Here is a 17,931-nt window from a genome sequence, read left to right as displayed (position 1 = left end):
GACAAAACAGGGATAAAAAAGGATTGTGAATGACTCTCTCCTGTGTTGCTGCATCCTTCCACGGAAGGTGCTTGCCTCCAGGCCTGGCTTCATTAAACTCTGCTGCTGGGTGAATTTCAGTAGATGCTGGTCAACCCTGCCTGGTCCCTGGTTCATCGGTGGCCAGGCTGCGGCTCTGCTCTTGGTGTCAGCCCTGCTGCAGGCTGTGCTGGGCGCTGCTCAGCCCGGGGGATCACTCGGGCAGGAGGGACCCTCGGAGGTCTCACCTGAGTGCCCTGCTCGGAGCAGCGCCTGCCATAAGGACAGGCCTGGGAGCTGCTCAGGGCTTGGTCCAGCTGCCTGGAAAACCTTCCACGACGGAGCCTGCATGACCTTGCTCTACAGCCTCCTCCGCCTCCCTGCCGTCACTGGGAGAACGCTTCGTGCTCCTGTCCCAGCCCGGAGGCTCTGCCCGTCCCAGGCAGCAGAAGCGTCCCATGTCACACAGGGCCCTGCGGGGCTTCTCAAGGAAGCGTAGCTGTAACCCCCACCCCCGAGCAGGCAGCACTGGCCCTGCGGGAGGAGCGAACCCCCCTGACCGGTAGCCGAACGACGCTCCCCGTCCCTGCCCGGCCTGTTGGGCCGCTGAGCGGAAGCACCTGCGCGTGGGGCCGGTTAGCTCAGTTGGTTAGAGCGTGGTGCTAATAACGCCAAGGTCGCGGGTTCGATCCCCGTACGGGCCACTAATTTTAAACGCTGTGCTGGAGGCGGCTACGCGGAAGGCGCAGCAGCCGGGCCCGGGCACGGCGAGGGGCGGGAGGCGAGAGGAGCTGCCGCCGGGGCGGGGAGGGCCTGTCAGAGCGCCCCACCCCGGGCCTGGTTTTTGTCAGTTTCCGTTCCCCCGAGGCACCGGAGCCCGAGGGGGAGATGGGGCGGGAGAGCCGCGGGGGTCCCCGCCCGGGAGGAAGGGGCGGTGGCAGAGAGCGGCGCCGGGTCCCGTCGGGCGGGGGGGTGGGGGGTCAGCTGAGGGGGGTTGAGCAGCCGCGAGAAGTGGCGAAAGTGGAAACGGAGCGCCAAGGGGAAGGCAGGAGGGAAGTGGTATCGAAAACGCCGCAGAAAATAAATATTTAGGTAGAAAGCGCACTCAGCAGAACTTGAGGTCGTTCCGTGGGACATCACCAAATATTCAATATCTTGTGCCTCAGAGCATCTTCTCATTTTGTGCTTCTGTTAATTAGCATTATGCCTACAGAAAGCGTGCAGGATTTCAGTTGGTCTCTGCTCTTCCTTCGTAATCATAGGTACTAGCATTTCATACCAGGTCTTTAGCTCGTTGCGTTAGTGTAACTCTGGATAGTTCTCCATTGTCAGGGGCTGGAACCAGTGATGCTGAAGTGAGTGGGTTTTACTTCTCCTCCTTCCTTTGGAGTAGGAGGACAAGCTAGTCAGATCTCCCCGGACAGCCTGATTTTGCAGAGAATATTCTGAGCTCCTCTTAACAGTCTATGTACACCATTGAAAGTTAGATATAGGAGATATTGAGGCTTGCTAGGCACTTGGCAATCTGTGGAAAGCTAATTTTTATTTGTAAATACACATAAGGAAAAAATTCTAGGCCAAACTGAGATGTTCTAATAAAGTAGTAGGTCTGCAAGCGTGGCTGAGATGGATCGTTGCTGGCTCAACTGGCCTGTGCGAGGCTGTTTTGTCTCTAAAAATTCTCTTATGAGCATGAGATAGATACTATTTTCTCCTCTCTGCTTCTGAACTGAAATGAGATTTCTCCAGAAGAGTGAAATTTTGGTGCAAACGTTTTCCTTGTAGAAGGCAGTGGTTTCATTATTGGAGCCGCACAGAGAAAGGTCACAGCTTCTTTAGGAAAATGTCTTGAGTTAACAGCGTTCTACTGATTTCTTTCACAGATTTGCTAGTAAGAAGTGTATGATTCAAAAGAAATGGTAATAATAGAAAAGATAAAAGAAGGAAGAAAAGCAGGTGACACTCATTTTAAAGTCAGTGTTTTGATGTTGCGTCTTCCCTAAAGTGTTGCCAAAGTACAATGAGGGCGCATGAGAAGTCATTCCAAAGTCATAATGTAATTTTTAAATCATACGGATGAATATTCATGTTATCTAGCATCCAAACTGCTGTCATGACTCCATCAGATGTCAAGGGAGAGTAATGTGGTGCTGATTTGATGACCTTCTGTCTTGCTACTCCACTCAATGAACCTCCTCAGTTCCTTTGGGTCCAGTTACAGTGGTCAGGACTTGACTGCATATAACGACATCCATTTTAAATGAAGTGAAAGGAGAAACAGCATGGTGTTTCATTTCAGGAAAAAAAAATCTGGGAATAATATTGCTTTGTTTTATGTTTCCCACATTAGGAATCGGAATTTTATTGCAGCTATGTTGTTGTTTAGCAAAGCCCTTGCTATAAACCAAGGTGATGCAATGGCTCCTTGGCCACTTTTTCAGTTTAGTTTGAATTGCTTATATCAGAGTAGGGGTTTTTGGTGGCCAGGATTGCATGGGCATATTTTCCCCAAATTTAATTTCAGCAGATGGTTGTCAGATTGTGAGGGTCAGCCATCATCCCTAGGGGAGTCATTCCAGAGCCCATTCTGTGACCTCAAAACTATTTGGAGAATAAGAGATGGTATTAAACAAACCAACCTATATATTGGAATAATGCTCTCATGAGGACAGCAGAGGAATTTCCATTCTGAATGGTCTGCAGTGGCAGATGCTGGGTCATATTCTGTGGTTACTATTCAGTGTTTCGCTTAAGCTGTAATCAGATTGCGTAACATCGAGGCTGGAACAGGTGTTGGTTGCTGTGTGCTTAAAAACTGTGGTGTGAAGCACCGCTCCTCTGCCCACAGTGGACAGTGATGGAGAGGGTGAACCTGTGACGGTACTGAACACTGAGCGCTGAGGAGGAACCTCCTAATCAGTTGAGCCAAACCTCTATCTTCTTTTACTGCTTCAGATACTAACTATTGCATTTTAGAGTTACGCAGGCCAAATAAGATAAACAGTTTGGTGTTCTTGTCTGAGATGACTGCATTTTACTTTAATGCATGAAATACTACTAGGAGGGCTCTTACGTTCAAATACCTGAAGCCAGCCAGAAAGTGGGTTCATGCTGTATTCAATTTGGTAGATGTGAATTCCTTCACTCAGTAATGTCCCGAAGCATTTTCTTTTCTGGCCACATAACAGGTTAATTTTATATTTATTGCTAAAACATGTGAGTGTTGTGCCACCAGGGTGCTTTATTAATTTAGTCTTCCGTTGGGGTCTTAATTATGGTGAAAATCTGAGTGCCAAGGATTCATCTGGTATATCAACAGAGTAATGCCCAGATACAGTCCAGAAATATCATTACTGAAATCAAAGGCAGGATGTGGTGGAAGAGATTTTTCTTTAGATTGATTTATGTGCAACTAAGTGTAAGCATTAATGCTATTGTCGCAGGTGAAGCTTAACCTTTGCGTAAAACTGCTGAGTGTCGTGCTTACCTTCATGCACTAGAAAAAATGGCGGTTCCATCAAAAATCCCAAGTCTGTCACAACCCTAAAAAAAGGTTTTCATTTCATGTTGTTGTAGGTAGAGATGCAGGTGGGAGAGGGGTGAGGAAATGCCATAGAAACAGACTCAGGAAGGAGCCGCCAGCCAAGAATGCGGCTGAATGGGCACAGGCAGCACAGCGCTGCCCAGTCCAGAAGCGGGGAGCTGTAAGCAAAAGCCCAACAACCAGCCCCCTGTTTGGGTCCTCCAGTGCCTCGGAAAGAGAGGTTATTCAGGAAACGGGACTGCATGAGAGGAATGCTGACTTCCAATTTTTTTCTTTGCAACCGAAATAAAAAGAAGGAGCCTGAATTTTTGTCTTGCAGTTCACATCAGAACGAGGTGACTATACTTACTGCTGAAGCTGGAGAAATATTTTCTGCAAATTTTTATGTTCTTAGAAAGCAATCACTAAAATGAAGTACAAGCAAATCGGAGTAATATCTTAAAACCCGAGGAAGTGTCATGGGCTGGACTTGAACAGGAATCAAATTGTTGCTCTTAAGATACTGTATAAAAGGATTAAGTACCTTTGTAAACAAAGTATCTGGCAATTTCTCCCAGTTTTGGACTAATGCCTGCCTGTAGCAAGCTTAAATAGCTGAACAGTCCTTTTTTCATCGTAGAGGAACTCACCAGTAATGCTTATAGCACCAACAGGGCTATGTGGAGGTCACCAAATTCTCATTTAAACATGTAACATATAGAACCAGGTGGAAGATAAGTGTGAAAATATCTGGCTCATGGTGTGCATTTGTGCTTGTTTTACAAAGAATAAATAAACTTCTCTTACTAGATTAGCAGGATTAGCTACAGCTATACACCTGTTCTGTGTAAGGCTTCTTTCCTTGTAGTGAGGTACAACAAGTGTTCAGTTTAATTGGTATCTAGTCACTGTTCCACAAGGAAAGTACGCTAGAGATAACATAACCTTTGGTGGTATTCTCTCAAAGCTTAAAAGGAAGTATGTCAAAGTCTGGGTGTCAATTTTCTCAGAGTTTTGGAAATGAAAAGGACTAGTTTTAAAGCCAAACAGTACAAATACATTATGCTATGTCATTTTTGTCATTAACCAGTAGTGTACAGTGAAGGGCAATGGGGGCAGTCTGGAGGCTGGCATCCTCAGACTTGTGCGGAAAAAATGTCACGTTGCCCCAAAGGGGGACAGCAAATGACAGGTCACTAATATTTGGTAGGACCCAGGCTGATCATGCCTTTTCATGTTGTTGAACAGGCAGTGTAGTTGTTAAACTTTGTTTCTGAGGCTTATCGGAGTCACAGCTAGCTAATATTCATCACACCTTTTGGAAGCAAATTGTCTGCTTTTCTATTAAATGGTTAAAATGCTACATAGGGGTGCAGACTGAAGCACCCTCTGACTTTGCTTCTTAATGTTTTCAAGGGGAGAAATTCTGTCTTGTTCTAGGCTTAAATCTAAACTAGAGAGGGAAAGGCAAAGTTGAAGATAAAATCCCATGGTCCTGACATCAAGACTCTAGTGGTAACCAGCAGCTCATACTCCCTGCTTGTACTCCTATGCTAAAGCAATCCTGAAAGCACAGAGCAAGCAGACAAAGCAACACAGCACATCTGTTTGCCACTCTGTGAGCTGGACAAACCGGCATGGCAAACTGACGTGGCAGACTTCACAGAAAGCAACTCTGGCACTGAGCTAGAGGGTTGCAACTCATGCTGCCGAGGTGTGGGACAACTGTCGAGGTGGGTTAGTTTTAAGAAATGAGCATCTGACATTGTATCCTTGAAACAACGGTTACCAAAATGGCTTTTGTCTACATTTTCTGCCACTTGGACTGTGTTGCTGAGAAGTGGTTTGGTCTGCAAAGCACAGCAGAGGTTTCACTAGAGGGTCCAAAACCAGACTTTAGAAGGACTTTTTAGTCTCTGGTTTTCCTTCGCAGCCAGAGAGGATTCAAATGTCTCGACAGTCCAAAGCCACAAAGAAAGGTGTTGGTGTCATGTCTACCCAGTTGTGTGTGAAAGCTGCTTTCTTTTCAGCTAGAGCGGGTTTTGTGTTTCTTTGTGTTGGCTTCATGGAGAATTCCCCTGAAGGTCAGGGAGTGGGACAGGTTGAATGGGAGAGCTTAAGGAAATACAGTTCAAAAAATATAGTTCAAGGAGCAGTTTATTTGATACAGAGAGGAAAGGCACAGATAGCTGTCACATGCCCAATGAAGTTTCACTAGCTTGTTAACATAGTTCATCACTTTCAGTAAGAACAGCTTTTGATGGTGAACTCCTCACTCTTACGTTATTAAAGCTGTTTTTTAAGGAGAAAATCTTCCCACATCCTACTTAAGCATGACTTTTCTGGTTTTACACTTAGACATACAAATTCAAAAACTGCATAAAAGCAAATCAAACATAATTCTGTATTTTGCCACAGAGTATTTCATTTCAGCAAAGTCAAGACAGTGTGGGCTCAGGATCTGCCTAAGAATTAAAAGACAAATGAATATACAGGTTCTCAATTCTACAGTTGACTCCATGCCTAGGTCTGTAGTTCTTCCTCTCTGGCTTTCCTCATATCTGCAAAAAGGGAAAATGCTTGTTCTAGTTAAGAAGCAGTCTTGAAAATCCAAAGAAGTGCTGCAAAATCTCTCTATACAAAAAGGGGTGGTTACCTTACTGTATCCTAGCTGTAGAACAACAACCTGTTGGGCTCATCTGCACACCTTCTAGTGAGGGATGAACACCAGCAAAGAAAGTAGCTGGTCTGGCAATGAGTTAAAATGAAAATAGCCATTAGAATCTGTTTTAAAGTATGAATTTATTTCCATTAGACAGAGAGCATGCTGAGACTTCCCTATGGTGACAGAACTTTTTAAAGTGGTAATTTGTGCCTAATATTGGTTTTAATGAGGGAATTGGATTTTCTCCTTTCATGTGTATATACTTCTGCTCTTCTCCAGCTTTGTTCTCTAATGGATAGATTTGCAATAACTCTGCCAGGAATATAAAGAGCAAGTTTTCTTTTAAGCAGATGAGGCTCTAAGCAACTGAAGTTGAGGCAACAGAGAAAGAACACATTTATATGGTATGTTTTGGTGGATACCTTACCAGGGTCTTCCTTCAAAAGCACTTATGAACATATTTGCTTTTTAAGGAATGAATCTGAGGTACTGTAACTCTGGCATTTTTTGAGCAACAAGGATAAGAAAGAGGTTTCGCAACCTGCATACACCTTCTCATCTTATTTTGTCTCCTTTTAGATAGCTATTCTGGGAGCAAGCTGCTGAAGGCAAGCTGACTGGTTTTGAAGTTTATTTTTTTTTTAATGAGGAAAGAGTGACTCTGCAGAGATGAATAACTAGAGAACCCCAACAGGTCGTTCTCTTCAGTTCTTGGATTATATTTCTAGCTCACGTTATGCCTTTCTTCTGTCCTACCACCCTGCTGATATCACCTGGTCCTAAAAAGCAAAGTTATATTGTTGTGTGAATCACCAATGCAAATAATTCTTCAGCTACTTCTTGTCATCGGGCAATCTTGCTAATGCTAGATGCTCTTTGACAGAGATTGTGGCTCTGCAAGAAAAAAAATGGGGCTTTGGTTTTGTCAGCAGTTCAGTGAGACTTACAAAAGTAAAAGGATGAGCTTTGTACAATGAGCATATGCCTGTCTTCTAGGCCAGTTTTCTCTTCTGACTACAGTTGTACCGTTATTTCTTTCTCCACAACCAAAGACAAGACTGATTGTAGATTTGGGCCACTGCCTGCCACTTGGTAAGAATTTGAAGGAAATGTCATGATTGTAATGATTAGCAAGGGAGGGAAGGTCAACAGAGGGTGGCAGGAGGCCAGAATAGAATTGGCTGTTCTTATGGTTCTTCCACTGGCTTCATATAAACCCCTGGCTGTACCTCAGCACTCACCTAAGTGGAAAGCATGATAGAAAAATAGCTCTCCCCAGCTACTGATTGGGGGTGGGAGTAGTGTCTTAAATGTATTGTTCAAAGCAGTTCTGCCTGTCCAGGGAGATTAGCCAGAAGCCTCAGGACATTTTCATTCTCCCTTTCGATGTTGTGTAATGGCCTCCTGAACTTGAGCTGTACCAAAAGAGTCATAAAACTACCAGGACATCAGAAATGTATAAAACCAGGAAAGCTGGTGGGGGAAGAGGGAAGGTGTAAAATTCTGTTAAGACAACTGCTCAGACTCATAGAAACTTCTGATGTCATTAAGTTTCTGTAAGTGAGATGCCAGTCTCTTTACCTAGTTGAGTTTGTTCTGAATTCCCCTTGAAGCCAAAATTGCCAACAAGGAAAATCTTGACACTTGAAAAATCAAAATATAGTTCATTTAGTGGAAACGTGCTCCTCCTTTTGACAGTAGATAATTGCTCTGAGTTTCCCATGTTAACTTTGGATATTTGGGATTTTTCCTGTCCCGAGTCAGAGCAAGGTGGTGCTCTTAAAGGGAATCACACATAAGCTCCAAACTTGGGTCAGGACAATCTGTTTTGATTTGGGTGTTTTTAATAGATAAATGGAGATACCCAGTGAAAACACCCTCTGTCCAAATTTCTAAACTGTTGAGAGGCTTGGGTATATTTCTGGGAAATAAAATTTCCATTTTATATTTACTAGGGATATTTCAATGAACATGCATTTTCAAAGCCGTAATTTTTATTGAGAAATTCCTGGCTGGGTCTATTCTCCGACAGCATGTAATGTTTGAATGAAATGACATCGCTGGCCTTTTAGATTAGTGGTATTTACAGAATTGTTAGATGTCTAAATATGACAAGACTTTTGGGTCACATCTGGGTGTGGATGGAAACAGCCCCACTGTGCAGCAAGATGTGTTTTTCATCACCTCTAGAATGACTTTAATTCTTCCTCAGAAGCATTGCCTTCCAGTCTAATCACTTTAGAATGGTCTTTAACTGCACTTCAGTTATCTCCGCATTTTGCAATTGCTTGCTTCATCCTAGTTGTTTAAGGCTGCACAAGACCTGTGAGAAACATTTTTCCCTTGTTTTTGTGGTTTTGAAATACTTCATCTCCTGTAGCTTGCACTAATGTTCTTTTTCAGTCTGAAACACAGGAATCCTCAACCTCCAAATGGTACTTGTTCCCTCTATTTACAGTTGCTTCCAGTACGTGTACTGTCACTGATACACTTACTGACATATGTCTTGAATTGCTGAACCCTACCTGAGTGTAGTTAGGCTGAAATCATGCTCTGATCAACAAGGATCTCCAGCCTATTAGTCAACTCTACTCGACTCTAGTTCTAATTTGTAAATTCTTGCCTGACATTGAGATCTAGGTCAGGGGTGTCAAAATCATTTGAGGCACCGATGGCCATGACCTACAGTACTGCTGAAAAATAGACTTAGCATCCCACACTAAAAAAGTTTAGCATATCTATCAAACTGGGAGAGAATTACTGTTATTTTCCTTTATAATTAATGTACATAATGAGTTATGACATGAAAACTGTCTTGATCTCTAGTTGTTCAATTTTAATCACTAGGAGGCTAAATTCTTAATAGTGGTACACTTCTTCTGGGCTCCTAGTACGAGCAGGAACAGCCTCCTGAAACTTCAAAGGACAAAACAGTTTACTTCCAGGTTCCCAGACAGATGAGGGTCTACAATGTGGTGCTGTGCAGGCACTCCTTGCTTTACAAAACCTTTACCATGACTCTAATTAGAAGTACATGTGAATTAGAGGTTGGACTATGAGTGAGCAGTAGTGGTTTCTATTTCCCTTATTTCTTTTCTTAATACTTGGGTCTGGAATATCTATGGAACATTGTACCAATTTTATTTCTTTGAAACATGTGACTCTTCAGCCCAAGATTGTCCTCTTTCTTTACAGTTGCTGTACTATATGAACCATACGGTTCTTCTTCCAACACATATACTACCACTACAATATACTAAGTTGCATGTTAAGAGTCCAGTACCTGTTCTGGGACTGTCTTTTGATTCATTGGCCCTTCAACAAGGCAGCTATGTGTGTATGCATGTTTACTTACATTTTGTGCTGTGGTATTTTTACTTTTCTTTTTTTGCTTCTCAATCCATATCAGCCTGGGCTCCTAGGATTTCGTATCTCTTTATGAATTCTTACCTGAGCACTTTGCCCTCCTGTTGCCTGGCCCTACCAATTCACTCCTTAAACCTAGGCTTCCCTCAGGTGTACACCTATAATCCTTTAGTGTGCAAGATACTTTGGTTTGCAAAGATGAATACTTATTTGAGTGTCAAAAATGTTAACTTTGAATTCTTTGTATTAAACATTTGAACTCTGACATTCATTCTGTCCAACTATGCAGACTTTGTAGCTGTTCCTTCTGTGTAGATCAACAGTTTTCTTTCCTATCTTCTTTTTTTCCCGTGTTGAAATGTGTTGCAACTGTTCTGTTTTATTGAAGTGTATCCCACACCTAGGGCAGGTTCAAACCTGAGGGACTCTGAAGTGGAAAGTCTTGTATTGTTAGTCTCCCAAGGTAGTTGCTAGCTGCAGTATGTTTTGTCCATGGCTGCTTCACAGTTCTTTCCATCTGACATCAGTTCTTAAAGCCTTTATGCTAGAATTAGCAGGAGAGAGAATTATTTTCTATTTATAACATCTGAAAAAAGGGAAAAACATTTACATCTGATGTTTTTAGGAATTCCTTCTACGTTCTAGGTGTAGTTCAAATCATAATGTTGCCTATATATTCTAACACAAAAAATTAAAAAAGTAACTTCCAGACTGTTTTTTTTGCTCAAAGTGAGACAGTAACTTACAGAAAAGTGAGCTTATAACATTCATCTTACATATGTAATTTTTCAAGGAACAGAATATTAATGGGACATCAGAAGATCCCTCTTTAGGAGGGGAGGGAGGGGGGGAAACATTCTGAGAAATTCTATTTTTCCTGCTCTGAATGTCAGTGCAACTCCACATGACAATTCAGCGCACACTATTCACACCTAAAAGCCTGTGTTCTGAGGTTCTACAGTTTTCATCAAATGCCCAGACAGAGCATCGTAACGCTCTGCAAACTTGCACTTGATAGGCAGTGGTCCAAATGCTGGCAGAAGCACTTGCACAAACACAGAATGTTAGCTTTTTCCTATCTTTATTTCCTGCCAGACAATTCAGCAGCATTCCAGATGACACACCTTCTGTTAAGTAAGGGGGAAAGGAGTGGTGAATGCCTGCAGCAGGGAAATCGTGATGCAGTGGCATGAGTTCAGCATAGTCTTCCTCTCTGGTCAGCTCTAGCCCCAGCTAGTTCTGTGTAGCTGCCTGATCTGGGTGATCAGAGATGGTTGAGTGCATCCTGTTTGCTCACAGCTGCAAGGCCTTCTAAGATAAATCTAAAGTGACTCCAGTGATCTGAGAAGGTAAAGAGGGGAAACTAAGCTAATGATGGGAAAAGAGGGGAGAAAAAACTACCACAGCTAAATATGTGTCATCTCTTTATGCTGTATCAAGTTACACTGAAAGATACTTTCTGTTAAAACTGGTCAGTAGCACAAGGTTTTACTTGCTTTTGTCACCTAGTCCTCCTCTGTAAGCTGAAAATGAACTGTGAGGCTTACATACAGTTGCAGAGACTTCTGCTGGCTTTTGGTGCAGGCGAAGCCTGCCGAAGTGTAAGGAGATAAGAAACCCAGCTTCTCTTCAATTTCTGCTACAAGCAGCCAAGGCAAGACTGATTTATCTCCAAGAAAGATGTCGATGGATGTCCAAAGTATTGAAGTCCAGTCTCTGAAAACATAGAAATACAGCGTTTTCTTCTGAGTAAGACCTATTAGAGCTTTTTTTACCTCCTGCCCTTCTGTTCAGTTCAGTAGGGCTGAGAGGGGCTGAAGAGCACTGGTGTCCTGAGAACTGTTGACTCTTCTCTGAAAATGACTGACAGTAGATACCACTTAGTGACCCTGCATTTCACCAAGGGATGAATGAAGTTTCACTACAGGCAAAAAAAAAAGTTACAGAAACACACTTTAGTCTGCCTATTTTTCTCATTGCCTACAGTCAGGTACTTTAGCCCCCTCCCCCCGCAAAAAAAAAAAAGAGAGTGTGGTAATACTCATGCAGAAGAACTAAGATCAAGGGGTCAATCACACCCTAATCAAAACTGTTTGCTCAAAAAAATACCATATAAACCAAATCTTACTTCATTTTGCTGTAGCCAAGGTCACTGCAGGTCTGGCTGAGTTAAAAGGCCTTGATCTTTTAGACCACAAATGGCAATGAGGATGCGATACTCTTCATAAATTTCATGTGTGCATATGCTAGTTCAAAGCTAGGACCTTTCCATGGACAGTGTCCTTCCTGCTGTCACCAGCACAGCCTTTGCCCCTGCTGTTCAGGCAGCGCTCCCAGAAAGTACAGGCATTTGGGCTGTTGCTGCCCTGGAGACAGAAGGTGGTAATGGGCAACCCAGAGCCCTGAGGTGACTGGGAAGAGCATAACAGAAGTATATAGAGGTACAGAAATGGTGAATGTGGAGGGATTTCTCAGTGTCTCTTAACCAGGGCAACAAATGCAACTCACTGGTGAACGATCAAAACAATAACGAGGCGCATCCTCACACAGCACACACTTAAAGTGCTCCAGGAGGTGCCATGATTTGCATGGTCACAAAGGTGATTGGATCAGTTCAAGAAGAAAAGTCTGTTCAGGGAGTTTAAATGTAAAAGCCCTGGGCAGCCCAGGGAGGTCTCTGGGCTGAAGGCTGCTGGGTAGAGGGGAAGGGTAGTCCTGCAGAAGCATCCCTACTTGCTAGTTCAGTTCCCAAGGCTCTGCTGTTTCTACAGGTGGAAACCTTTGGTCCATGTACTCCTCTCACAAAACCTGGTACCAGACTGAGAGCAGATACAGAAAGTAGGGCATTTGGGCTGTTTTCATTTGGAGGAGAGGAAGCAGCAGAGATAACTCTCTTCTGTGGACCAAGTCTGCCCTGTTATCTGCTAATTGATTTTTTTGTTGTTGTTTTCCAGTGACTTAAGCAGTAGATCTGTGCTATCCTTTTTATTTTTCTTTTGTACAGTAGATTTATTTTTATCCTCTTTAGGTGGTGATAATCTGGTTTAAGGAAAACCTTTATTTTTGCAAATGTTTTGACTGTCCTATGTATATGTATTTACATATACACGTATGCATGTATATTGACATCAACTTCAAAAATCAATTGTTTTTTAACCACTGCTATAAAGGTAGCAGCACCCGGTATACTAGCTTGTGAGAACTTGTTTTCCTTAAAGTGCAGCATTTGCATATGCTGAAGGGTGGCAAGCTAAAACTTTGACAGCTAGGGTTGTCATCAGCGGCGCTGAATCTAGTTGGAGGCCGGTAATGAGTGGTGTCCCTCAGGGATCAGTACTGGGCCCAGCCTTGTTTAACTTCTTCATCAATGACCTGGATGAAGAGTTAGAATGTACCCTCAGCAAGTTTGCTGATGATACAAAACTGGGAGGAGTGATGGATACATCAGAAGGCTGTGCTGCTATTCAGTGAGACCTGGACAGGCTGGAAAGTTGGGCAGAAAGGAACCTGATGAGATTCAACAAGGGCAAGTGAAGGGTCCTGCACCTGGGGAGGAACAACCCCATGCACCAGTACACTCTTGGGGTGGACCTACTGGAGAGCAGCTCTGTGGAGAGGGACTGGGAGTGCTGGTGGATGGACAGGTTGACCATGAGCCAGCAGTGTGCCCTGGTTGCCAAGAAGGCCAATGGGATCCTGGGATGCATTAAGAAGAGTGTGGCCAGCAGGTCGAGGGAGGTTCTCCTTCCCCTCTACACTGCCCTAGTGAGGCCCCATCTGGAGTACTGTGTCCAGTTCTGGGCTCCCCAGTTCAAGAAGGATGAAGAGCTACTGGAGAGAGTCCAGCGGAGGGCTACGAGGATGAGGAGGGGACTGGAGCATCTCTCCTAGGAGGAAAGGCTGAGGGAGCTGGGCTTGTTCAGCCTGAAGAAGAGAAGGCTGCGGGGGGACCTTATAAATGCTTATAAATATCTGAAGGGTGGGTGTCAGGAGGATGGGCCAAACTCTTTTCAGTGGTGCCCAGCAACAGGACAAGGGGCAATGGGCACAAACAAGCACAGGAAGTTCCGTCTGAATATGAGGAAGAACCTCTTCCCTCTGAGGGTGATGGAGCACTGGAACAGGCTGCCCAGGGAGGTTGTGGAGTCTTCTTCTCTGGAGATATTCAAGACCTGCCTGGACAAGGTCCTGTGCAGCCTGCTGTAGGTGACCCTGCTTTGGCAGGGAGGTTGGACTAGATGACCCACAGAGGTCCCTTCCAACCCCTACTATTCTGTGATTTTGTGATCCTTATTTTTTCTCAGATAACTTATTCTAAAAATTCTGGGAATAGCGCAATTAGGCTTTGCATGATCTGCTTGTGTGTTTGTGAAGGCATGGCAGATATCGTAAGTGTAGCTACCCTATGAAAGCAGATTAATGATGTTGTCAAAGGAAGCAGGGATAAAGAATGCTGAAGCTAATACAAGAATCAACCTGATAGATGGTTTAGGATAAGTTTTCTGCATTTCTGTGGTTTCACAGTGAATCTGGTTGTCCACATGCTAACTTCAGGGCATAGGAACATAGGACTGGAAAAGACCTGGATAATGAAATCCATTCTTCTATTGCAGACAACAGCATCAAATAATCATATCATAAATGTATTAAAACTACATTTCCTCTGGCTTCTCACTATCCAGCAAAACTGATTTATGTTCTCTTGAGTAGCTGAGCTGCATTTGTTGTCTGCCAGTTGCCTGCACTTGAGAGAGAATATGTAGCAAGTGGTCAAGATCTTCATCATTATTGAAGAATAAAATCCCAGTTCACTAGGGGGGGGGGGAAACAAAACACAACAGATAAGGAAAAAGAGGTGTGGTACAGTAATGAGTTGATAACAAATATGGAGAGCAACATTTCACTTATCCTCTGATTAAGAGCAGAGGCTGCTTTCTAAGGATGATTGAACAAAGAGGAGGGACTTCACTTGTCTTCAGGTCACATACTGCAACTCACATTAAGTGGTATATGTGGATTTTAGTGCCTGACTTTGCATACTCACATTTGAAGAGTTTTTTCCCAAACTCAATGTATTGAAAGCTAACAATAGGAACTTAACAAAACACTTTTTGTTTGCCTTAGACCCTGAGTGAAAAAGGTTAAAAGATCTGGGACGGAAAAAAATATTTTGTAGTTATGTGATGTACAGCGGTAGTCTGTCTCATCTATATCAATATATGATGAAAGAGCAAAATGTGAGAAGCAACAAGAATAGATCATCACAACAGCAACAATGTTCTTTATCATTTTGGACTTGTCACTCTTGGAACTGTTAGATACTTGTCCAATATATTGTATGTGGTGTGTTTCCAAAATGAAATAATGAATTGGATGTTTTGAGATGCAAGCAGAATTTCTTAAAGATATTCCATAAAGGGTTTTTTTGAGTTCTGATAAATGATCCAAAAGCTATTGGATTTTTCTTATTTTATGTTTCTTTTTCTGCTGATGTCAGTAACTTTTTTGACCTAATGTTTAGTACTTCTCTGTGGTATTTCCTCCTGCAGTCAGGTTATGCTTCTTTTCCCATTTACTGGCTAGTTTGAGGATATGAAGGGGTTAAAAGGCTAAGCATTCCCTTGTGTTTGTCCTTTCTGACTGCTTTCTTCATCTCTGCCTCTTCATATTGGTCAGAGTGCTAATATTCAAAATGAAAGAGATATTGTTTTAAAATTGATAATTCAGCTCCCCGTGTTACTAGTCGAGTATGAATCTCTTTGGTAATGTTGTTTGTTCTTTTAGTAACAAATCTTCGTCAATGCTGGACGCTTTGTCAAACAGAGCCAGAGGTTATGACTATGAGCCTGTTTCACTCCAGCATAACCATATTATGTTAGTCCAGACTCATGCCCCCAAACAGCCTGCATTCTCACATGGATGATCTTACCAGACCAGACAAAGTCTGTTTAGCTGCTTATCCCATCTATGATAATGGCCAATAACATCTAGCAAAGCATATGGGAGCGGGTCGAGCATTTAGCAGTATCTTCCCGGAACACTCTCTGACAGAGTGATTTGTGACATGGTGGTGTCCTGAATTAGAAGTGGTGATTTGTATTAATAGCCCTCAGCAGACTTTTTTTTTCCGTAACTGTCCAGTCTTTCTGACCTACAGAAAGTATCCACAATGTTCTGTGGCAGGGAGCTCTATAGCTTAACTTCACAATACTTCAAGAAACAGCTTGGACTTGATAGTCCTACCTCTGAGTTTCTCATGATGCTATACTCCGTGATTCATAGTTCATTATTTGGAAGCTGGTAATTGTTATGGCTTTCTACACAATATCCAGAGTTGTATATGTTTTTATTGTACTTGCCCTTAGCTATGCCCTCTCCAACATTGCCCTCATGTCAAGCCTTTCTGGGTGAATGGAGAACATCAGTCTTAATGATTCCCATCTGACACTTTTCCAAAGGAGAGGAAAACCCCAACTCAGCCTGTTAGTTAAATACTGCAAGGTTGTTGCAGAGAGTAAAGCAGGTGTTATGCCTGCTCTGAATGCTTGGGTGGTGTCACTCTTCCATGCAGCAGCAGCAGGACGTCCAGCCACTTCTCCCCAGGCACCAGGGATGGGCCCTGCAGGACTGACTAGAATTGTTACTTGTTTTGGACCTGTTTTGTATTTTTCCTGAGAGCAGGCTAGCATTCACCATCTCCTTTAAGATGAAGATAGGGCTCAACAGCTATGAAAATCAGGCCATTAATAGCTGGTTACTGGAGCCTCTGAACTTTGCATTTTGGCAGTGCTTCCCTACGCTCTGTTTTTGTGAAATGCATCTCCTGGAGTTGCTTCTTCATGGCTCCGTAGAAGTGTTTTCCTGAACTGCAGGGAAACAAGATACTTTGCTTTTGCCTGTGCAAGAGTTGCTTCTACTTCCTGTCTGCGGAACTGAGCATTTGGAGACTTTGGGTATGGAAATAGGACATACAGAACTAGGTCATGCTCTTCTGACAAAGAAGAACATCTTCCTTTGAACTGATTAGTGCTGATAATTGTGCAAACATGCTCCTGTGAGACAGAGGCAGGTTAAGGTTATATTTCTTTACTATGCTGTTTTGATGCAAAAAGGACTCCAAAGAAAAAAAGCTTTCTCCAGGTTGCCCTTATTGGTATTCTGTTAAGACAATAAAAGGTGCAGAGCTGTTTATTTAACCACTTTCTACTCTTTCGTGTCTCCCAGAGAACATGGATAGATGTAGAGACCTGCACTTGGAAAGGGAAGATAATTGGCTGGCCTCTTTCAATAGAAGGTATATAAGAATACCTTTCAATGATCAGTTTGCACTGTGTGCAACTGCGATTTCAGCTCTGCCCTTGAAACACAGATTAAGCAATGCTGCAAACTTTTATTCTTCTGTCAAACATTTCCCTGGCTTGGGAGTCTGTACACAGCTTACAATGTACGTCCTCTGTCAGGGTTACTGCGGCTTGGTGCTTGGTTTTGTGTTTTGTTTTTTTTTTCTCTTGAGCAGAGGATGTGGTTCAGATACTTCTTTGTCTGCTCCTGAGATAACATGATTCCTTGTATTTACTTTTTTTGAGTGTTCCAAATTTGTGTTGGCACTACTGAGGAATCCACTGACTGTGAAATAAAGTTGCTTCTGCATGGGAAATGTAGGGGTGGGTATCCCCTTGCACAGCATCATTCTGTTCCTTTCCCATGGTGGTCTGCCTTTTAGGCAGCCACCCTCAGCTTGCTCTTCCTGGCCCCTTACCAAGTAGTTTGCTCTTCTTTTTCCAAACAGCATTTGACAACAAAACAACAGGCATATCTGCTTACATGTTGTCTCACAATCAATGCACCTGTCATTGAGCAGTATTCACTGGCTTAATATTAACATGGTCACCCCTTTCCTTAAAGTACTTGTAGGAGCCACTGGTTTGACTGACCCTGATGCTAAGGCACATGGATAACAAGGAGGTGATTTGGGACAGGGAACATGGTTTCACCAGGGGCAAATCATGCCTGACCAACTTGGTATCATTCTATGATGGAGTTACAGCATTGGTGGACAAAGGATGGGCAACTGACATCATCTGCCTGGACTTGTGCAAGGCATTCAACACTGTCCCACCGATGTCCTTGTCTCTAAATTGGAAGGACGTGGATTTGACAGATGGACCACTCCTTGGATAAGGAACTGGCTTGATGGGTGCACTCAAAGAGTTACAGTCAATGGCTCGATGTCCAGGTGGAGACCAGTGACGAGTGATGTGCCTCAGGGATCGGTACTGGGGCCGGTGCTGTTTAATATCTTTGTTTGCGACATGGACAGTGGGACTGAGTGCACCCTCATTAAGTTTGCCGATTACAC

At 43.3% G+C, this 17,931-nt stretch overlaps 1 non-coding gene across 1 annotated transcript; it reads left to right on the top strand.

Annotated features, from left to right (window-relative positions):
* Positions 1–648: 648 nt before the first annotated feature.
* Positions 649–722, top strand: TRNAI-AAU (transfer RNA isoleucine (anticodon AAU)). Its single transcript has one exon. It is a non-coding gene; the product is annotated as a tRNA-Ile (tRNA).
* Positions 723–17,931: the final 17,209 nt, after the last annotated feature.

This window comes from Opisthocomus hoazin, chromosome 1 (assembly GCF_030867145.1).
Source record: "Opisthocomus hoazin isolate bOpiHoa1 chromosome 1, bOpiHoa1.hap1, whole genome shotgun sequence".
NCBI lineage: Eukaryota > Metazoa > Chordata > Aves > Opisthocomiformes > Opisthocomidae > Opisthocomus > Opisthocomus hoazin.
This window is presented reverse-complemented; position numbering and strand designations above follow the sequence as displayed.